At 37.5% G+C, this 24,881-nt stretch overlaps 1 protein-coding gene across 3 annotated transcripts in view; it reads right to left on the bottom strand.

The window, feature by feature from the left end:
* The window catches only part of PTPRO (protein tyrosine phosphatase receptor type O), a 263,949-nt gene that overhangs the window by 151,541 nt on the left and 87,527 nt on the right, over positions 1-24,881 (bottom strand). The window lies entirely within an intron of this gene.

The following is a 24,881-nucleotide window of genomic DNA, read 5'->3' as shown; positions in this document are numbered from 1 at the left end:
TGGAGACCATTATTATTTGTAAAAGCAAGTCACAAAGAAAACTATAGCTAGTGAGAAAAACAGGGGAAAAACATAAATCAAAGAATGATGAAAGCCAAGAGGCTCAATCTTAACTGTCCATGTGTGCTCAGTCCTGTCTGACTCTTTATGATCCCATGGACTGTAGCCTGCCAGGCTCCTCAGTCCGTGGGATTTTCCAGGCAAGAATACTGGAGTGGGTTGCCATTTCCTCCTCTAGTGAATCTTCCTGACCCAGGGATGGAATGCATGCCTCCTTGTCTACCCTTGTCTCCTGCATTACAGGCAGACTCCTTACCACTAAGCCACCAGGGAAGTCCTCAATCTTACTGTAACTTCTAGTAACTGGGAAAATACAAAGAGTTTTGAAATAACCACAGCTGTAGGAAGGAATGACTTGATGTTTGAGGGAGAAGAGGGACCTCTATCTATCCTCCCAGATGAGACCTGGTTCCCTACTGAGTGACAATCATCCACACCAAATGGCCTGCGCAGCGGGGCCCCAGCTCACCTTCACCTCTGCTTCTGAACTGTCTTGGCCCTGCAACCATTCCCTGAATACTTCACACACCTCATGAACAAGTGTTGATATTTCCTCTATCTGAAATTACCTGCTTCTGTTTCTTTATCCTGGGACTATTCTGTGCATCCTTTAGATGTTTTCTCTTCTGGGAGATCTTCCTTAGCATCTCAAAAGGGATAAAAGTCCCCTCTTTCATGCACTTATTTTTTGGTCTGTATATTAACTATGGGTTCATCACCATCTCTTGACTTGTTTTCTCATTCTGTGTGCATGTCTCTAAAAGATTACAATCATCCTAAGCACCAGGCAATCATTTCTTTATTTCATTAGTTGTTTATTTTTATATTAGAGACTTAATCTTTGTAAATGATGAATGAATAATATTTATTTTAAAATACTTCTATTTTTGTGGATAATTACAAGTTGATTCCACAGTAATAGGCTCTCTGTTACTTAAAAACATAATTGTGTAACATTTTCAAATGTTAAAGGAAAATTTAAGCATCAATCAATGCCATTTTAAAATTCCCATCTTCATGCTCTAGTGGAGAAAGCCTCTACAGAAAAAGAACTTGTCAAATGTGTTAATTTTGATGTTCCATAAATACAAAATTTAAAATAGAATGTGTTCTGTGCAAATAAATAAGAATATATTTCACTGAAAAGGTAATGCATATGCTACCTTTCATTTTCCTACAATATTTATTTGAGGCTATTCAGTTACAACATAAAGTGCTAGCAAATTGGTGATGACTGGAAGTGCTGTCCTGCAAGTCAGAAGTGCTTTTCCTTGTAGGTTGCCTGGGCAATTAGCCTGTCATACTTTAAAAGGCTAATGAATTCCCTTTTGATGACCAGACTCTTCTCCAACTTGTGGACTTAAATTCTCAGCTGGAGGAAAGGTAATTGGAACTACAGTAAGTTCCTCCTAGCATCATCTCTTATCATCAGGACTCATGGCACCAATCGTGAGTCATCTAAATGGGTGAGAGGATCTATTAGGATATTGACAGCCAGAAGCAATGTATGCGAGGGAACCTCTGATTGTCCTATTTCTTGCCTTATCGGCATGATATTGAAAGCCAAGAAGCAACTCTTAAAACCACATAAACCTGAGTTGCCAATGCATAAATGTAAAACAAAACAAAACAAAAAACGCTTCTATATCCCCCAAATTATGTGATAGATCTGAATGAATCAAAATGCTTGCTTTTAACTTCAGGCTGAAGTAGATAGTAAAGTTGAGTTTATGGACAGAATAGTCAGATTCCTGATTATTCAAAAATATTTAAGTGCACTGAGCTAATTATTTCACACTTTGGTCTAATATTGGTTTAACTGCAACCCACCTCAGTTTATATTCCTGCAAGAAATAAACTGTAATTAAATAGACTGTTTCCAATCACAGACTAATTCCTGTTTGACCAATATATTCTTACACCTTAGCATTCTGCAATGGAGAAGGGAATGGCAACCCACTCCAATATTCTTGCCTGGAGAATCCCCACAGACAGAGGAGCCTGGCGGGGTCGCAAAGAGCTGGAAATGATGAGCAACTAGCATAGCATTCTGCAAAGCATACATTTGAAAGATAACTGTCTAATTTTACAAGATCAATAAATTATAAAAACTAAGAAACCTTGAAAAGCATATAGCTCAGCCACCTTACTTACTATATTTATATTTTATTGAAGCATAGTTGATGAACAATGTTGTACAAGTGTACACCAAAATGATTCAGTTATACGTATAGATGTATCTATTCTTCTTCAAACTCTTTCCCATTTAGGTTATTACAGGATATTTAGCAGTCTTCCCTGTCCTATAGAGATCCGTGTAGACAAATGGGGCCTAATTAAAATCAAAAGCTTTTGCACAGCAAAGGAAACCCTAAACAAAATAAAAACACAACCTACAGAATGGGAGAAAATATTTGCCAATGATGCAACCGACAAGGTTGCCGAAACTTACAAATAGCTCCTGCAGCTCAATAACGTAAAATCAAACAATCCAATCAAAAAATGGGCAGAAGACCTAAATAGCTATTTCTCCAAAGATGACATGCAGATGATCAAGAAGCACATGAAAAGATACTCAATGCTGCTAATGATGAGAGAAATGCAAATCAGAACTACAATGAGATATCACCTCACACCAGCGAGACTAGCCATCATGAAAACCTCTACAAACAATAAATGCTGGAGAGGATGTGGAGAAAAGGGAGCCCGTCTACACTTTTAGTGGGTATGTAAATCGGTACAGCCACTGTGAAGGGCAGCATGGAGGTGCCTTAAGAAACTAAAAATAGAGCTACCACATGTTCCAGCAGTCCCACTCCCGAGCATACACCCAGAGAAGAAAATGATTCACCACCTTACTTTATAGAAGAGGAATAGGAGGCCCAGGTAAGGCATTTTCCCAGGATCCACCAGTTAGTGAGAAGGAGGACAGGGAGCTCAGTGCTTCTCCCTCCCAGGGGCTGAGGGAGGGGTACTTTCCACCATGATCCTGCCTTTATTCAGTCTTTTCTTCACTTTCTCTAAAATGATTCTCTCCCTGAATACATAATATTTTCTCCTCTTTACTTTCCCTTTAAAAAGCTAAGCAAACAAATAAGAAATTCCTTTACATATCAATATGACCGTAACTTTTTAGAATTTACAGAGAAAGGATGTGCAATGTTAATACACAGGAATTGACAGATAGTAATTACCTCATTATTACCCAGAGGAGAAATGTTCTTTGGTTTTATGTGACATTGGACTTGCATCTTTAATCCATATTTTCTGCTAAAACATCAACATGCTTTGTGCTATCTTTAATTAATCACTAAATACCCTCTTGTAAATATTTACTGTCTTATTGCCCAGTCTCTCATTTATATAGCAAACATGCATTGTGGCTTGTACTCTTTACATGACCAGGAAATACGTGAAGAATGTTGGAATTAGTCACTAATGAGATGAACCTCAAAACTTGGACTCACTTCCCCATGCTGTCTTTGTAGTTGTGTGGTTTAGGCAAGTCACCTAACTTGTCTGAGCTCCAATTTCATTCCTGAAAAATAAAAATTCTATTTGGAGGAGTGGAAACAATGCAATTAGGCTGATTCTTATTCTGTAGCAATTTCTTGGTTTAAAAATACCAACTACTGTCAATATTATTTGGTTTGAACCAATATATGAAATATTTGGCACACATCAGGCACTCAATTTTAGATAACATACCTATTATAATTCTCTTTCAAGCTATTTATTGCTGTTTCACCCATTAGAAAGCCATCTTTATACCAAGTCATCACCTTCATATTTATGTAGTGGCTACATAATCTTCAGTGAAGCAATATTCGAATTCCACTCCCTGGGGTAAGTTATTCTAGAATTGCTGCAAGGCTTTGCTTAAGCAACTCTGTGGCAAAGGAAGTATCTGAGAGGGAATCATTCTTTCTTTTCTTATTTAAGTAAAAACTTCACATTTATTTCTTTGTTCTCTTATAACTAGGTTTTAATATTAATAGATACATTTTTTATAATAGCCAGGACATGGAAGCAACCTAGATGCCCATCAGCAGACGAATGGATGAGGAAGCTGTGGTACATATACACCATGGAATATTACTCAGCCATTAAAAAGAATGCATTTGAATCAGTTCTAATGAGATGGATGAAACTGGAGCCCATTATACAGAGCGAAGTAAGCCAGAAAGATAAAGACCATTACAGTATACTAACACATATATATGGAATTTAGAAAGATGGTAACGATAACCCTATATGCAAAACAGGAAAAGAGACTCAGATGTATAGAACAGACTTGTGGACTCTGTGGGAGAAGGCGAGGGTGGGATGTTTCAAGAGAACAGCATCGAAACATGTTCATTATCTAAGGTGAAACAGATCACCAGCCCAGGTTGGGTACATGAGACAAGTGCTCGGGCCTGGTGCACTGGGAAGACCCAGAGGGATCGGGTGGAGAGGGAGGTGGGAGGGGGGACCGGGATGGGGAATACATGTAAATCCATGGCTAATTCATTTCAATGTATGACAAAAACCACTGCAATGTTGTAAAGTAATTAGCCTCCAACTAATAAAAATAAATGGAAAAAAAAAAAAAAGAATGTCATGTATTCTCAACAGTACAAGGAAGTTGGTGCTAACACTGTCCCACTTTGAAAATGAAGAACTGAAATGCAGAGTGACTTACTCAAAGTCACAGAGCTAGTTAAGGTCAAACTAGAATCAGACCCTAGGCAATCTCATAATTGAGCTTTGTACATACTTTTGTTTCACACTAGATGTCACATGGTTTAAACAAAGCAGTCCTTCAGTAATGACCAGTTCAGTTCAGTTCAGTCGCTCAGTCGTGTCCAACTCTTTGCAACCCCATGAACTGTAGTACCCCAGGCTTCCCGGTCCATCACCAACTACCGGAGCTTGCTCAAACTCATGCCCATTGAGTCAGTGATTCCATCCAAACATCTCATCTTCTGTCTTCCCCTTCTCCTCCTGCCTTCAGTCTTCCCGAGCATCAGGATCTTTTCCAATGAGTCAGCTCTTCCCATCAGGTGGCCAAAGTATTGGAGCTTCAGCTTCAGCATCAGTCCTTCCAATGAATATTCAGGACTGATTTCCTTTAGGATGGACTGGTTGGATCTCCTAGCAATCCAAGGGACTCACAAGAATCTTCTCCAACACCACAGTTCAAAAGCATAAATTCTTCAGTGCTCAGCTTTCTTTATGGTCCAACTCTCATATCCATACACAACTACTGGGAAAAGCATAGCTTTGACTAGATGGACCTTTGTTGGCAAAGTAATGTCTCTGCTTTTAATATGCTGTTTAGGTTGGTCATAGCTTTTCTTCCAAGGAGCAAGCATCTTTTAATTTCATGGCTGCAGTCACCATCTGCAGTGATTTTGCAGCCCAAGAAAATAAAGTCTGTCACTGTTTGCATTTTTTCCCCATTAATTTGCCATGAAGTGATGGGACCGGATGCCATTATGTTAGTTTTAAAAAAAACTAACATGTTGAGGTTTAAGCCAACTTTTTCACTCTCCTCTTTCACTTTCATCAAGAGGCTCCTCAGTTCCTCTTCACTTTCTGCCATAAGAGTGGTGTCATCCGCATATCTGAGGTTATTGATATTTCTTTTGGCAATCTTGATTCCAACTTGTGCTTCTCCAGCCCAGCATTTCTCATGATGTACTCTGCGTAGAAGTTAAATAAGCAGGGTGACAATATACAGACTTGATGTACTCCTTTCCCATCTTGGAACCAGTCCGCTGTTCCATGTTCACTTTTAACTGTTGCTTCCTGACCTGCATACAGATTTCTCTGGAGGCAGGTATAGTGGTCTGGTATTCCCATCTCTTGAAGAGTTTTCCAGTTTGTTGTGGTCCACACAGTTAAAGGCTTTGATGTAGCCAATAAAGCAGAGAAGATGTTTCTCTGGAACTCTCTTACTCTTTCAATGATCCAACGGATGTTGGCAATTTGATCTCTGGTTCCTCTGTCTTTTCTAAATCCAGCTTGAACATCTAGAAATTCATGGTTCATTTACTGTTGAAGCCTGACTTGGAGAATTTTGAGCATTACTTTACTAGCGTGTGAGATGAGTTCAACTGTGTGGTAGTTTGAACATTCTTTGGCATTGCTTTTCTTTGGGATTGGAATGAAAACTGACCTTTTCTAGTCCTGTGGCCACTGCTGAGTTTTACAAATTTGCTGGCATATTGAGTGCGGCACTTTAACAACACCATCTTTTAGGATTTGAAATAGCTCAACTGGAATTCCATCACCTCCACTAGCTTTGTTTGTGGTGATGCTTCCTAAGGACCACTTGACCACACTTCAGGATGTCTGGCTCTAGGTGAGTGATCACACCATTGCAGTTATCTGGTCATTAAAATTTTTTTTGTATAATTCTATATATTCCTGCCACCTCTTCCTAATATCTTCTGCTTCTGTTAGGGCTGTTTCTGTCCTTTATTGTGCCCATCTTTGCACAAAATGTTCCCTTGGTATGGCTAATTTTCTTGAAGAGATCTCTAGTCTTTCCCATTCTATTGCTTTCCTCTATTTCTTTGCACTGATTAGTGAGGAAGTCTCCTTCCTCTTCTTTGGAACTCTGCATTCAGATGGGTATAATTTTCCTTTTCTCCTTTGCCTTTACCTTTTCTTCTTTTCTCAGCTCTTTGTAAGGCCTCATCAGACAACCATTTTGCCTTTTTGCATTTCTTTTTCTTGAGAATAGTCTTGATCCCTGCCTCCTGTACAAAGTCACAAACCCTTGCCCATAGTTATTCAGGCACTCCATCAGATATAATCCCTTGAATCTATTTTTCACTTCCACTGTATAATCGTACGGGATTTGATTTAGGTCATACCTGAATGGTCTACTCTCTTCAATTTGTCTGAATTTGGCAAAAAGGAGTTCATGATCCAAGCCATAGTCAGCTCCTTGTCTTGTTTTTGCTGACTGTATAGAGCTTCTCCATCATTGGCTGCAAAGAATATAATCAATCTGATTTCAGTATTGACCATCTGGTGACATCAATATGTAGAGTCATCTCTTGTGTTGTTGGAAGAGGGTGTTTGCTATGACCAGTGTGTTCTCTTGGCAAAACTGTTAGTCTTTGCCCTGCTTCATTTGCCTGCTTCATTTTCTACTCCAAGGTGAAATTTGCTAATTACTCCAGGTATCTCTTGACTTCCTACTTTTGCATTCCAGTCCCCGATGATGAAAAGTACATCTTTTTGGGGTGTTAGTTCTAGAAGGTCTTGTAGGTCCTCATAGAACTGTTCAACTTCAGCTTCTTTGGCATTAGTGGTTGGGGCATAGATTGGGTTACCGTGATATTGAATGGTTTGCCTTGGAAATAAACAGAGATCATTCTGTCACTTTTGAGATTGCATCCAAGTACTGCAGTTCGGACTCTTTTGTTGACTATGATGGCTACTCGATTTCTTCTAAGGGATTCTTGCCCACAGTAGTAGATATAATGGTTATCTGAGTTAAATTCCCCCCTTCCAGTCCATTTTAGTTCACTGATTCCTAAAATCTTGATGTTCACTCTTGCCAACTCCTGTTTGATCATTTCCAATTTACCTTGATTCATAAACCTAACATTCCAGGTTCCTATGCAATATTGTTCTCTACAGCATTGGACTTTACTTCCATCACCCATCACATCTACACCTGGGCGTTGTTTTCACTTTGACTCCATCTCTTCATTCTTTCTGGAGTTATTTCTCCACTCTTCTCCCGTAGCATACTGTACACCTACTGACCTGGGAAGTTCATCTTTCAGTGTCATATCTTTTTGCCTTTTCAAACTGTTCATGGGGTTCCAAGGCAAGAATACTGAAGTGGTTTCAGAAATGATAAATAGTATCATATATTATTGGGAATAGGGTAGAGATATAGACTCCAAAGAAAACACTCTGATACCATGATGATAGGAAAATCACATGCTCTTTTATTTCTCTGTCTTCATTCCTACCTGGTCCAGGCAATGAAATAACAATCTCCCCACAAATTAGATTTTGCTATTTACAGGATTCTGAGTCATCTCTCTAGAACTCTGGTTTTTGGTCCTTACTGCCAATCAGGCACTACTTGTACTATATTTTATCTTTTCTTTATTTTGGCCAGCTCATGCAGCTTGTAGGATCTTAAGTTCCGTGACCAGGGATTGAACCCACGCCCTGAGTAATGAAAGCATGGGTACTCATTACTGGACCACCAGGGAATTCCCTATATCTTTTAATGTCAACTATCTTACTTTACATGAACCTCTCTCCTTCCTTCTTTCCACCCTTTCCTTTGTTTCTCCCCCTCTTTTTTTTTTTTTTTTAAAACACCTTTATTGACCTCCTGCCATATTCTAGCCAGCAAGCTAGAGACTCAGAGCCCAGAAGGAAATACAGGAAAATAAATCAGTTCAATGGAAGACCATAAGTACAACAAAGATATATATGCATGACTCCTAATGCTTTCAAAAGCATCAAAATTTTCTAGTTTTATTACAATATTTTGTGTTTGTATATGTGTGTGTATGTACATGTAGAATGTGGTTGGTTCCTACAGTCATGTCTGCTGACGGCCCTTTAAAGAGGACCAACTATATCTATACCTCAAGAAGCTCATAATCCAAGCCAGAAGAGAAGAAAACAACTATAGCAGGAATTGAGCTAGGTGGTTTATTTGTTCTATAGACATTTGTATAAGTCCATCTCTGTGCAAGCATCCAGAAACCCAGTAGTGAATACAATGAAAGTGATGGTATTTATGGACAAATTATTCTATACCAGTAATTTGTGCTATACTGTGAAGCATGTGTGTGCTCAATCACATTCGACTCTTTGCTACCTGACCCCATGGAGTGTAGCCATTTCCTTCTCCAGGGGATCTCCCTGACTCAGGTTTCAAACTCATATCTCTTGTGTCTCCTGCGTTGGCAAACAGGTTCTTTACCAGCTGAGCCACCAGGAGTTCCTATAGTATGAAGAGCTTGGAGTGATTAAGCATGTTTACATTGCAGTGAATACAGAAAGTCTTCATTTAATCTCTTTGCCTCTGCTTCATGACAAAGTCCATGTACTCATACTCAAATGGAAATCAACACAATGCTGCCTTCATTGAAAAACTATTGCTAATAAAAAAAAAAAGTAGCAGAAATTCAGAGACTTCCCTTGCAGCTCAGCTGGTTAAGAATCCGCCTGCAATGCTGGAGACCTGGGTTCAATCCCTGAGTTGGGAAGATCCCCTGGAGAGGGAAAGGCTACCCACTCCAGTATTCTGGCCTGGAGAATACCATGGACTGCATAGTCCATGAGGTCACAAAGAGTTGGATACAACTGAGCGCATTTCACTTTCACTTCACTTTCTAGTGATGAAGGCAATTCACATTCTACACAAGTTTCTGATGTCATCCTGCATATTCTACCAAGGTACTAGTAAGACTAGTAAGAAAGAATTCACAGATGGGCAACCAGTCTTCTGACCTGGTTTGGATTGCATCGCTCTAGAGTACATTCCCTTTTGGGCTTCCCTGGTGCCTCAGATGGTAAAGAATCTGCCTGCAATGCAGAAGATCTAGGAACATCTCCTGGAGAAAGGAACGGCTTCCCACTTTAGTATTCTTGCCTGGAGAATTCCATAGACAGAGGAGACTGGTGGGCTACAGTCCATGGGTTCCCAAAGAGCTGGACACGACTGAATGACTCACTACTACACAGGGTATATTTCCACCTTGTTGAGAATTATCAGGTGTGAACTCAGTGCACATAAGCTATGATTTGAGAATATGCTTAAGGAAAGATGAAATCCTAGTGTTAAAGGCCCCAAAGTATCCCAGTTCAGAGTTCACTTTGGAAGCAACACAGACACAAAAGAGAATTTCAAACAGGCCAGTGTTCCCGTCCTTCAATTATATTCTTTGTATCACTCTGGTTAAGACTACATCAGCTCCTTTCTGAGAAGGAATTGGAGTGTGATCAATACTTACTATGTACTCATTAAAGTATCTTCTCAAACATAATGTACATACAAATCTCCTGGGGGCCTTGTTAAGAATTAGATTCTGATTTAGTCAGTCTGGGCAGGCCCTAGCTTCTACAGTTTTAACAAGCTTCCAGACAATTCAAATGCTGCTGGATAGTGGAACACACTGAGTTATGAGGTTAGGTGCATCCAGCATCACAGCAAATTGGGCTCAGTCACTGTCAACATATTCTTCTGAAGATATGAATTAAAGATCCCCTATTATATTCAGAGTTATTTAAAAACATATAAGTAATATGAATAGAATTCACTCATTTTTCTCTTGATACTTATATTTTCACAAGTATTGTTAATTAAAATTTCCAAGCTTATACTGGGTCCCTTTGCATATAGGTGGACTGTGTAGGAATAAAGGACCTGACCATTCCCATAAATTCGCCCAGATAGTTTCACAAAGTACTTGAGTCTAGAGTCCTATGGCTCTTAGGAAGACACAGATAGGTCTAGAGTAAATAAGAAATAGAGAATCTTGCAACTACATGCAATCTGTATAAGAGTGTTTAGCTAGAAACTTAATATAAAATTTATATACCAGTCACTTGTCCACTTCTCATATGGTATACTGATTTTATATTACTATTGGTTTTCTCTGGCCAACCATAGACACAAGGCAAATTTATAAGCGTAATGAAAAAAATGTCAGAGAACTTGTGTTACTGTTTACAAGTTAGAGAAAATACTGCCCAATTCCACTTAGTCACAGAGATGAGCAAGTCAATTTGCCAAGAAAAGAGAAAGTGTTAAAACTATGCCAGAATATAAAGAAACTGCTAACGTAGGGCTGCCAATAAAGAGCCCAGGAAATTGGATTAACAGAGAGGAGCTAAGATTTAGCCGGATCATTAATCATGGCAAGTGGGAAATGTTAAGGATGCTTGAGGCTCATGACTCATCCATTCATTCACAGTGCCATGGCAAAGCTTCCAAAATCTTGAGTCTGTGCCTTTTAGTATTGCTCAGTAAAATGGGTTCAGGGAATATGAGCTCAATACTGTAAAGGTATACTGTACATCTGTACTGTAGAGATACAGGAAATACAGTGATAGATGACAAAGAGTCCCTGGCCTCAAGTGGTCCACTGCTTACAGATGGATCTTATGGAAAAATAGAGATTAAAATATATAATAAATGCTATTAGTCCCATGTCTAAGTTATACAATCCTTGGACTTAAATGAGATGGTATTGAGATTCTGGTTATAACAAAGCTCTTTATCATGTGAGTCACACTTGATTTTTTTTTTTTCTGTAGCAAAAACAAAACTTCTGCCATCTTCTTCATGACAACCTTTTCATAATTGAGGCTGGCTACCATAATTATACTTAGATACTTCTTCAAACTGAACACTATTTCTTTTTTCAAAGAGTAATAGAAAGACATATAGTTAATTCTTTGCACATTATTTTCCTTATAGAATCAGTAGAATAAAAAAGCTGGATTAAAACACAACATTAAAAAAACTAAGATCTTGGCAACCAGTCCCATCACTTCATTGCAAATAGAAGGGGGGAAAGTGGAATCAGTGACAGATTTTATTTTCTTGGGCTCCAAAATCACTGCGGACGATGACTGCAGCCACGAAATTAAAAGACACTTGCGCCTTGGAAAGAAAGCTATGACAAACCGAAACAGTGTATTAAAAGCAGAGACATCACTTAGCCGACAAAGGTGCATCTAGTCAAAGCTATGGTTTTTCCAGTAGTCACGTATGGAGGTGAGAGCTGGACTTCTTTACAAAAGGCTGAGCACCAAAGAACTGATGCCTTTGAATTGTGGTGCTGAGAGTCCCTTGGACTGCAAGGAAATAAAACCAGTCAATCCTAAAGGAAATTGACCCTGAATATTCATTGGAAGGACTGATGCTGAAGCTCTAGCACTTTGGCCACCTGATGCAAAAAGATGACTCATTGGAAAAGATCCCGATGCTGGAAAAGACTGAAGAAGAAGGGCCAAAGGAAAAAGGAGTGGCAGAGGATGAGATGGTTAGATAGCATCACTGACTCAATGGACATGAATCTGAACAAACTCAGGGAAATAGTGAAAGACAGGACAGCCTAGCGTGCTGCAGTCCGTGGGGTCACAAATAGTTGGACATAACTAGGCGACTGAACAACAGATTGTATCAAACACTTGTTTCATCTAATAAAAACCCTGGCTTATAGGAGAGGAAGTTGCAAGAAAGAAGAAGAAAATGCTGGGGACGATTTCAAACAGCAAATTTCTCTTACCTTTTCCTGAGCAAGCTGATAATTATCTGGGAGACTGCAAAGAGGCCATTTAGGGAATTTTGCCTTAGGGCAGCGAGATGGGTCAGCAAGGAAAGCAATTTAGATTATTTAAGGATTTTTCAAAATCTGAGTGTTTTCCTGTGAAGTGGGCATGACAGCTGAGTTGGTATCCTGTCTCAGTTCTTTCTTGGCCTCTCCGTCCGAGCTATGCCAGCTTACCATCATTTCTCTTATTAGAGCTTCTCAGGCTCAAAATGGCTGTTAGAGTCCACACCATCTTGGTGGAATTAGCTTTTGAGCTTGTTTTTGCAGAAACTAATGGACAGTAATGGCTTCACACTCTCTGTGGTAACATTTATAGGCTTAAAAAAATAATTAGATAGATTTAGACCAATTTAACATAGAAAATCAAGTACAGATTCTGGAATGGTACTTTTCTAAATGACTGTATTAGATGACTAAATTTCCTTTTCAAGAAAAAATAATCATATCCATTTCCTCTTTTTTGGTGCTTTTTAAAAATAAAAGGTTATTCGACACTTTCTACTTCTCTTACAGGTGTTCAGAAAATTGAGTTTCTGGTTCGAGGTAATGGTAAAGGAAAGAAGCCCTCCTAAAAGGTAATTTATGATTATGATTGAAGTAGCTAATAAATTAAAAAATTGAAGTAAATACTGTCAAAAAGTATGACTCAGACCATTAGCCAGCTACTTCACAGAAAGGGCACAACTCCCACAGAACAAACGTAAGTGTTCAATTTACCAGGATAAGATAAAATAGCTTCTTGTAGAGGATTAAGTTAAGACAGGGAGAACAAAGAAGAAAAGAAAAGGAGATGATTTATATCAATGCATCTAGCTAGTTTTTTAAAATTTTTATTTTATATTGGGGTATCATTGATTAACAATGTTGTCTTCATTTCAGGTTTAGCAAAGTGATTTAGTTATACATATACAGGTATCTATTCTTTTTCAAATTCTGTTCCCATTTAGGTTATTATACAATATTGCACAGAGTTTCCTGTGCTACACAGCAGGTCCTTTCTGGTTATCTATTTTAAATATAATGGTACATGTACATGTGTACATGTCAATCCCAAACTCCCAATGTAGCCCTCCCTCTTAACATTTCCCCTTTGGTAACCATAAGTTTGCTTTCTAAGTCTGTGAGTCTGTTTCTCTTTTGTAAGTAAGTTCATTTGTATCATTGTTTTTTTAGATTATACTATAAGCAATATTATATATTCATCTTTCTCTAACTTCTCTAGTATAATAATCTCCAGGTCCATCCATGTTGCTGAAAATGGCATTATTTCATTATTTTCAATGGCTCTAGGTAGATTCTGATTGAGCAGCAAACATTTGCTGAGGACCTGCTACAGAGGATACACCCTAGTGGGGGTTTGTATGCTTCTAGAATGCTTTGCTGACTCAGTGCATGGTCTACGGAATAGCACTGCTTGTATCTTTTGGGATCTTGTGATAAATGTATCTAAATTTGCATTTTAATAAGATTCATAAATCTTATGAATATCATCCGTATGTAAAGTTTTGAGGCATCCACCTCTAATGCAAAAAGTAAATCCACATTTTCTAAAAGTATGTCAGGATGTGCTTAGTTACTTCTGGGAATCATATTTTAACAAGGGACCCAGGAAATTCTTATGATTAGATGAGTCTGATAAACATCGTACTAGATAAATAACTGTACAAAAGCTGATGGGGTAGAGAACAATTGTTTCTCTTCTAATTACTTTCCAATTTACATTTTGTACTTAGATAAATGGGAATATTTATTTAACATATTGACAGTTAAACTTTAATTTTAAATATGTTCCTTGATGCCATGTCAGTCTTTTTTAAATTAAACTTTTATTTTATGTTGAAGGATAGCCTATTAACAATGTGATGGTTTCAGGTGGACAGCAGAGGGACTCAGCCATACATATACATTTATCCATTCTCCCCTCAAACTTTCCTCCCATCCAGGCTGCCACGTAACCATGAGCAGAGTTCCCTGTGCTATGCAGTAGATGTCAGTTATTTTAAACCTTCTCTTTAGCTAAGGAACAATAAGATCAAGTAAATATTTTTCCCACTTAACAAATCTTTTAATTATTTGGGTGCATGAGACAAGTGCTCGGGCCTGGTGCACTGGGAAGACCCAGAGGGATCGGGTGGAGAGGGAGGTGGGAGGGGGCACTGGGATGGGGAATACATGTAAATCCATGGCTAATTCATTTTAATGTATGACAAAAACTAATGTAATGATGTAAAGTAATTAGCCTCCAACTAATAAAAATAAATGGAAAAAAAAATAAATAAAACCTTATTAATCTCAAAAAGTAGGATTTAAAATAGATAACTGTATTTTTAGTCAAAGCATAGTCATCCCACTATAAAATCATACCCAAACATTAATTGTAATGGGAACATCTGTTCATTGGCCTGAATTTTTCTCTTTTTTTGCAAGTACATTAAGGGGGATTTTTGTTTTGTTTTGGCTTAAAACAACACACATTCACTGTCCTATAGTTCTGCAGGTCAGAGTTTGAAGTTGATTTCATGGGGCCAACATCAAGATGTTAGCACGAACCTGCTGTCTGGAGGCTCAAAGAAACACCTGTTTCTTTGCCTTTTCCAGCTTCAAGAGCTTTATAATACTGTTTCCAGGCTTCCTTGGAAGCTCAGTGGTAAAGAATCTGCCTGCCAATGCAGTGGATACAGGTTTGATCCCTGGGTTAGGAAGATGCCCTGGAGAAGGAAATGGCAACCCACTCCAGTATTTTTGCCTGGGAAACCCCATGGACAGAGGAGCCTGGCTGGCTACAGTTCATGGGGTCACAAAGAGTCGAACACGATAGAGACTAAGTAACAACAACAAACTATTTCTAGTAATTAATGGTGAGCACATGAATGTAAAGATGATCAAATATACATTTATAAGATAAAAATAAACACTATTCAAAACAATTACTTAGGTTTGTTTATTAAGTTGTTTTTCTATAATGACTCAACTAGTTATAACTAGGACTGACAAAAAAAATAAATAGAAGTTACAGGAATGCTAATTAAGGGTTTTCTTCATCCCCAAAGTAGCAGCAGCTAAACATATCTTAACAAACAGGAAGAAACAAAAACATTTTAGGTAATTTACCCAATGATCTCATGATATCCTTTCTTACTGTAAAGGGTTTTAGCATGCCAGATTTTAGCACTGTTAATAAAAAAGCCTCACCTCTCTTGAAATGTAGATAAAATGTAACTGACAGTGTGCCTAGGTTTAAAGACATACAAAATATTGAAAAAACTGACTTCTAAAAATTGGTTTTCAAAAGGAACAGTATCCCTTGGGACAAGAAATAATAACACTGGGTATCTTAAAATAGCATCAGGTATCTTTCAATTTTTATTCTCACCAGAAAATCTGGTGTTTCTAAATCAAAAATTCATAATTTTCCAGCCACATGTGAGTGACCCCAAAGACATTTTGCAATTTTGCTGACACGTGGGTCAGAGTCCAGCTAGTGAAGACAATAAACATGATAGTAACTGGTCTTGGCAAAACATCCCACAAACCCTTCTCCCAGTCACATGATTCTCTCTCTTCTTATTCAATGATAATAATTTAGATGGTTTTTAGACTGCATGAAGCATGCTGCTTGGCCAATATAGCTGATTTTCTCACAAACTGTGACAGGGCTAGGTTAAATAAAGTAAAATGACCCCAAACCATGTTGAATCTCTGTGATAAATTATGTGAGGATTAAGTTCTTTTTTTAAAAAATGAAATAACAGGAAATCACTTCCCAAGGAGATTGTATTCTGATTGCCTAATTTAAACATCACAGTAGTATTTAGTGTGGTCCTTTAGACTGGTGGCTCAGAGGTTAAAGTGTCTGCCTGCAATGCGGGAGACCTGGGTTCGATCCCTGGATTAGGAAGATCCTCTGGAGAAGGAAATGGCAACCCACTCCAGTATTCTTGCTTGGAGAATCCCATGGATGGAGGAGCCTGGTGGGCTACAGTCCACGGGGTCACAAAGAGTCAGACTCGTGTCTGAGAGACTTAACTAACTAACTTTTAACTTTAGACTTTCTACCTTAAATATCAAATGTGTCCACCAAACTATTTAGGTCAGGGTTGAATGTGGTGAAGTGTCAAGGTCAGACTTGAGGATGGTAGTGATTTGTACACATTAGAACATTCTGTATCAATTCACAGTCACTGGTGAATATGTGGAGATCCTAGAACTCCACTACTTTGCTCTCAGCTGCTCTACAGATATTTTAACCTTTTCTGTTCCCTTTCCAAGGGCAAGGCACATGCCAAGGAGAAGCAAGAAAAGTAGATTATTTAAAGAAGTTAAAAATAGGACTACTTGCTCTGAAGCAAACCTGCTCTATTACCAGGAAAAATCCCTGCACAGGACTCTACTTTATTTTTACATCAAGCTGTAGTTTACATTTTACATGAAGCCAATGGAAGCAAATATTCAGAAAAATGTAGGCAAATAACTAATTTGAACCATATACAGTTATCTGAGTATACCAATTAGGAGGTGATGGGATTAAAGATTTGAATCATTGCTTTAACTGACTTGAAGAAAAGATACAGTCTGTTACCAAATATCCTTCTAACTTTTTAAATTAAGTAATTTTTAAAATTACTGCATGACTTAAAGGGCATTCATTATCTTTAAGATACAGTTTGAATATCATTTTTTGCAATCATCAACTTTACATTTCTCATAGCAGTTTACTTCCTCAGACTTTAATTTACTGAGTTAACATTTCCTCATTACCAAAAATATTGCATAATTGTCCATGTAATTCCTTTAGGAAGTTAATTGCATAGCATCCTGATCTCAGCTTGGAAAATTAGCTGTCAGGGACACTTAATTTCCTTCATGCCAAGATTTAAATCACTCTCCTTCCAATTTTCCTGTCAAATATGAGGTGTTATATTACATGTGAAAATCAATAATAAATCACTTTTTCAATAAGGAAGCTGTGGTTTCCTGATCATGAATGATTCTAAATTTCACTCCCCTGATTACAGTATCCTCTACATAACACTTATATTTCTATTAGGATGCAATAATATTTTTATGATTGGTAGGACTTTCCATTACTTGATGATGACTAGTAGATCTGAATATAATTCATAGACTAAATTGTTTCTGTATAATAATGTAAGTTTATCTTTGCAATTATACCTGGAAATTATTAATGAAATCTACTTTCACCCAAAGTATACGTAACTTAATTAATACAGAATATATAGGATGATATTCAACTTCCATTTGGTTTTCTAGCATGATTTTTGCTTCTTTTTTTAAACTTGGAGAATAATAACAATTATTCTCCAATAATGTATTGATTTCTGCCATACATCAACATGAATTTCATCTCAATTCTTTTCCTCTTGGTAAAAAGAATCAGAAAATGCCAGTGCACACAAACTACAAAGGAGTGATTAACACGGAATCACTTTTGTATGTTTGGGTCATGAAAACACAGTTAATATTTATAGACAGTCCATAAACCCATATGATGTAAATGTGCTTAGTCACTCAGTTGTGTCCAACTCTGCAGCCCCATGGACTGTGGCCCGTCAGGCTCCTCTGTCCATGGGGATTCTCCAGGTGAGAATACTAGAGTAGGTTGCCATGCCCTCCTCCAGTGAATCTTCTCAACCCAGGGATCGAACCCAGGTCTCCCGCATGGCAGGCAGATTCTTTTACTGTCTGAGCCATCTGGGAAGCCCTGTAAATATGATGTAAATAGCAAATACTAAATATTACAAATTATTATTAGTTTGCTATTATTTTAGCTTAAATAATAGATACTAAAACCTGATGTTGGAAATGAAAGTAAGCAAACATGATTACCTTAAAGAATTTCCATGAATACAGTGTTATTTATGAACCCCCTTTGCTAACTATTTAGAAAACATCAGCATTATCCTTTCTCCCCACCTCCCCCCACCACCACTGCACAATCCACCACTATCCCAGCAACCTCTTGCCTTGCCTCTGGGGATATCTCATCATCAAGGCTTTCACACTTGTGGTACCCAATACCAGGCCTTTTTCCTTTCTTCCCTTTTCTAGATTTATCTCTTCACACCCTCCCAGAGTCAGTCTCCTTCATAGCTCTTCCAGTTCTCTGGTTTTCCTTCAAAGCACACAGCTCACAACCTAGCCCAGTTCACATTAGACATTGTTGGCCACCCCTCAAATAATAATCAAATGTTAAGTCATCACAATGCTAAATTTGATTACCATTTTTTAAGTCCAAAACTTCTATACAGATAGGATACAATAGGAGCCACCATACTGAATGTACATTCATTTTATTAATAAAATACTCTCAATCATCAGGAAGAAAAAAACTCCATTATTAAGTTAGGATACTGAGACTCAGGATAATTTACTATGGCTACACATTAAGGAAATGAATGAGAGGAACTTGATTCAAAATCAAGACCATTGATCTTCGCATCCTTTGTTCTTTCCCTCTGCACACTGATAATGTATTCAACACTTGATATCATTATGTACCTGTGAGGGGAAAAGAAATGGTCATGAAGTTTTGTGCCAATTCTGATTAACATTTGCTTGCACATCAAAGATCCTGTTGCATTTAGGGAACTATTCTCCTTATATATGTTTTACTAGTTCTGTTCATTGATTTGGTATTTCTAGTGTCATCTTTATGCAATCTTTTATTTCCTTTTCTTACATCTGTAAATATTCTTCCCCCTTCTTTATTTCTGTCTGTCTGTCCGTCTGTTTCTTTTTTCGCCTCATTTTTGAACCAATAACTTTGCAGTGTACCTTAATCAGGCAGGCATCACTGCTATGAGGCTGTCTCTTCTGCCACATTTTCCTTGGACTGTTGAGTCTAGTGGTCCCTACTCTGAGAGTAAGGGAGAGAGCAGCAGCATCTTATAGGCCGATGAAAGTTTGCTTCCTGTGGATAGTTATTACAGTACACATCACTTTTACACATTTGTCTGCTAGTTGACAAGTGAAAGCAAATACTCTCTTGGCTTGTGCTGTTTCCCAACTCTAAATGTCAGACAAAACATGTACATTATCTAGGGTGAAACAGATCACCAGCCCAGGTTGTGTGCATGAGACAAGTGCTCGGGCCTGGTGCACTGGGAAGACCCAGAGGGATCGGGTGGAGAGGGAGGTGGGAGGGGGGACCGGGATGGGGAATACATGTAAATCCATGGCTAATTCATGTCAATGTATGACAAAAACCACTACAATATTGTAAAGTAACTAGCCTCCAACTAATAAAAAAAATAAAAAAAAACAAAAACAAAAACATCCTGCGTGTTTCTCAACAGAGGCAACCAGGCCATGGGTCTGTGTACATTGGCAACTTCTCTGAGCCCTTTGTTGTCAGGACGCTTATAGTTGAAACATCTTAGTGAAAGTGTTAGTCGCTCAGTCGTGTCCAACTCTTTGCAACCCCATGGACTGAAGCCTGTCTGGCTTCTCTGTCCATGGAATTCTCCAGGCAAGGATACTGAAGTGAGTTGCCATTCCCTTCTCCAGGGGATCTTTCTGACCCAGGGATCTGAACTAGGGTCTCCTGCATTGCAGACAGAGTCTTTACCAACTTGGAACATCTGGGGGAAGGTAAATTGGCAGAGTGAGAATCAAAGCCAGGCTTTGAAATCAGCTGTAGTGTTTTGACACAATTGTGATATTTACCAGCTTACTCAATGGTAAATGAGATTCCACCAGATTCATTTTTTCTTCATTAGATTCCAATGACAGTTTGGAATTTCAAAGTGAATTATTATTATAAAATACTATTTAACTCTAAGATGTTAATATAGAAATCACATTTATCAGGAAAGTATGGAAGCAGAAATATTACTGAATTATTCTCAGTTTTTACTGAGAGTCAACTAGTTACAGGGCACTATGTTAGGTAGATCCTAGAGATACAAAATGGCATTATTTATTATCTGCTATCTCTTGAGGTTTACAATCTATCTGTGGAGATTATACAAACATGAAAAACACAAATATAAGTACAAAGTGTGTGTGCTCAGTAGCTCTGTCGTGTCCAGCTCTTTGGGGCCCCATGGACTATAGCCTGCCAGGCTCCTCTGTTCATGGGATTCTCCAAGCAAGAATACTGGAGTGCATTGCCATTTCCTTCTCCAGGGGGTTTTCTCAACCCAGGGATCAAACCTGCATCTCCAGCATTGGCAGGTGGATTCTTTACCACTAGCGCCCCCTGGGAAGCCCAAGTGCAAAGTAGTGTATACCAAAATACATACGACAAATACAGAGAAGTGCTTAGAAGTGATCATAAAGGGTACAATTTTCAGGGAAGATTTTCAAAGAGAAATTAGGACTTTTCTTCAACTTTGAAGAAAAAGTAGACTTAATATATTATAAACAATAGCAAGCACCATTTATTTGATCCTCATGTGTCAAATTTAGTTCTTTATAAATACCTAATGCTCTTGACAACTCAAGCAGATTGATATGAGTACTTCCATTTTACAGGTAAAAAATTATGGCTGAGGGGAAATTATAGTATACTAGATCACCTTTAATGGAAAATAAGGTGCATTTCCTTTATTTTCACACCTCAGAGATAACATTTGTGAAAAACAGGAAATTTGACTTCCATCAAGCTTAAAACCTTTTTCAAATAACCTAAAGAGAGGATGGAACCTCACATGACTGGTCTGCTTTCCAAAACTATGGCCATTTTATCAAACATAGAATGTCACTGACCTTATTCGGGAAGAGATACTTGACAATACAGCCTTTCATAGAATATTAAAGTAAAAATGATATTTACTTTAATACTTAAAAAAAAAGCTTCACTCTGTTTTTCTAATATAAGATAATGAAAAAAACAGTGATGATTCTAGCAGATACCAATAATGACCGACATCATTAAAAATCTCCCTCCCTCAACATAGAGAAATATTCAGGCATATTCAAAGGAGATAAATACTCAAATGGTTAGTATAAAATATGTATTCTTTCTTGGGACAATCATATATCAATCAAGGAGACCAAAGTTAAATAATGATAAGGGAGAATACTGAAGAAAATAATCTTGAGCTAGAGTTTGGGATTTTAAGGAAATCAAATCAGCCTTTCGATCCAATCCTCCATCCCATACCATCTGCGCCTGCTCTTTCTCATCTTTTAATTTCCTCATCTTGAAGGAGCAGTCAACTTTGAAATTGCTAGGAAGGCAAACTGAATGAGCCTGATAAATAAATAGATGGTTTCAAGTCTCTTGCATGAAGTACACAGAAATATTTGAAGGAATAGTCATCTACATTCTTGTCCTTCATTTTCATTTTCTCCTTCTTTCAGAAATCCTCTGAGGTCTAATTTTCATATTTGATGAACATAATAAAAAAGAGCAAGAGAAAATAAAAATGTTTGGGGTTATGGCAAGAGAAAAGTTAGAAATCCACCTGTAATTGCAGAATTTGACAGAAGCTTATTACACAATATATATGCATATAGTTTTGTTCTTTCTTGGTTCTGTATTGGCACTCTTAAGTAGGTGGTAGGCTATCGAAGAGGAAAAAGGCATTTTCTACTTATTCTGTTTCCCTTCACAGAGCCCAGAATTGTTCACAGATTGACATTTTTCAGTACTTTTTGGATTAGACACTAAATTCCAGGAATTCAAGCTGAGAAAAGAAGTTGGTATTTTTGTGTTTATGTACAAAATGAATTTTCATGAGCCTTTAAATAACTTCTATTATTGATTACAAGCCACAGTAGGATCTAGACTGACATTGCTCTTAGATTTTTTTTCTAAATAATGCTGAGTCTAAAAAAGCACTAAATTGGAGGTTAGAATACAGTTTTACCCTTAACTCAGAGATGAAGCTTATCTTAAGGAAAATAATGAAGGGACCACAACCTTGAAGTATGTAGTGAAAGTGTTAGTTTCTCACGCATGTCGAACTCTTTGTGACCCCATGGACTGTAGCCTACCAGGCTCCTCTGTCCATGGGATTTTCCAGGCAAGGGTACTGGAGTGGGTTGCCATTTCCTTCTCCAGGAGATCTTCCCAACCCAGGAATCAAACCCAGGTCTCTCATACTGCAAGCAGACATTTTACCATCTGAGCTACCAGGGAAGAATACTGGAATGGGTTGCCATTCCCATTTCCAGGGGATCTACCTGATCCAGAATTCGAACCCGTGTCTCCCACATTGCAGGCAGATGCTTTATTGTCTGAGCCATGTAAAAGTGATAATCTTGTTCCTGTGGTCCAAAACTTGGGAAAAATCTCTCAGATTGTGACCAAATTAAATAGTGCAAATAATAAATGGCTGTAAAATCCTTTATGTACCCAAACCACTGACTATTTCCACATCTTTGTTTTAGTTTAGTTTTTAATCAGGGTAATATCATTTAGTCTCTTAAGCCCATACCACTTCAGTGACTAGTAAAACATTTTTTTAAAAAGCTAAATATTGTGTTAATACTATTCCACTTTATGCTGGTGCAAAATTATTCTCTTGCTATGATTTTTTTATTCCTTATCCTGATATGTCAAATGTAAATTGAGAGTTAACAAATTGAAGGTTAACAAAATACTATAATAATGCTTTTTGGGTCTCATCATTTATGTGACATTGTATGCACTCTCTATTAGCACAATTATTATTGGGACATGGCATTTATTTTCTACTGTGACCTGATTTCAAACCTTTGAGGAGACAGTCATCCCCAAACTTAATCTAAGACCATGTCATTATTACTTATCCAAGGAAGTTCTCTAGAGGAAAAATGCATATAGGCAGCTTAATCAGAAAATAAGCAAACAAAAGCCTGTGTATAGTAACAAAAATAAAAAGAAGATTAAAAATCAGTACCTAAATCACTTTCAAAAATGACAATATTTCAAGGTAGACAGTGTACATAGGACAATAAGCTGATGAAAGCATGCTCTTGGACTAAAGTTTCAGGGTTCATGATTGATTTGGTTGCTCCAGAAACATGAATTTCATTTAATGTTTCATGATTCTTTATATCTTTTCTGGACTTACAGAAATCTGCCATATATCCTTACATGCTTTGTGGAATTTGCTTTGAGAGTATCCATGTACAATGACCGGGCTTCCCTGGTGGTTCAGATGGTAGAAAGAATCTGCCTGCAATTTGGAGACCTGGGTTTGATCCCTGGGTTGGGAAGTTCCCCTGGAGAAGGGAATGGCTACCAACTCCGGTATTCTTGCCTGGAGAATTCTACCAACCAGGGAACCTGGTGGGCTACATCCATGGGGTTGCATGTACAATGATTGCATACATAGTGACCAGCAGAAGATGGGTTGTATTTATAATTGTGATAATTACAAATCAAACCATCCTCTGAGTTAGAAATAGTTATGGTTACAAGAATATTATAACGGACTCGGTGACCCCTGAATTCTGATCCTTGCTGCCAGTACCTTCTTATGCTATAGTAGGCAAAAAGGCAAAAAGAACCACCAATTAAAATAAAATAATTAAATGACACGATGAAAAATTAGATTTATTGACTTTAATATCTTAATATGAAATGCAGTTTATTTTAGTAACTATAAAAAATATTTGGAATTTGTACTTGATCCTTTAATGGTAGGTATTCTATTCACCTACCATTAAATGTTATACAATACTCTGTAGAGTCAAATGAAAATAAAGATAATCTTGGATAATGGTTTCTATTTTGTTCACAAAGAAGAATACCGTTGATTTTCTTCTCCCCAAATGGATTCTATATTGTTCAACATTTTTGTCCACCTAATAGCTAATTAGAAAATCATGCATATTCCCATTTGTATTAACCAAGGATATATAGGACTATCAATTAGAGGGTCTGATTAGGACAAATATCACTGCTGCCATGTTGAGGTGATTATAAAACAAGTTAGCCCTTAGTTCAGAAATATATAGTTTCAGTTAGCCCACATGATCTCCATGCAGGCAAATGAGCAATTAACATGAAAAATGCCAGAACAACTTTTCTCAAATTGAGGTTCTATGACTCTATTTACTTATTTGACGTCTAGTTGATTTGCAAACCTGTGTTAATTTCAGGTATACAGCGAAGTGATAGTTATTTTTCAAATATTTTTATTATAAGATACTGAATATAGTTCCCTTGCTATACAGTAGGTCCTTGTTGGTTATCTATTTTATATATAGTAGTGTGTATATGTTAATCCCAAACTGCTAATTTATTCCCCCTGGGGCCTGAGATCTTTTACTAGATAATATCATGATATATTCATGTGAATGTGACATAAATCAGAGTTATTTCTTCTCTTAAACATATGCACAGAAATGTAACTTTGGCTAAATATCCACTGTCAGACATTGAGACATATTGCATCTCTAAATGTGCAGAAATCAGCTGATTTGGAGAATGAAAAATTATGAGTTTTGAGTTAGAGAATTCATATTAAAAATGAATCTTTTGTAAATTTTTTTCTCTTAGTCTCAGTTTACTCACCTGTGAAATATGATTAGTAACATCCACCTGAA

The sequence above is a fragment of the Odocoileus virginianus genome, chromosome 23, assembly GCF_023699985.2.
Source record: "Odocoileus virginianus isolate 20LAN1187 ecotype Illinois chromosome 23, Ovbor_1.2, whole genome shotgun sequence".
In the NCBI taxonomy this organism is placed as follows: domain Eukaryota; kingdom Metazoa; phylum Chordata; class Mammalia; order Artiodactyla; family Cervidae; genus Odocoileus; species Odocoileus virginianus.
This window is presented reverse-complemented; position numbering and strand designations above follow the sequence as displayed.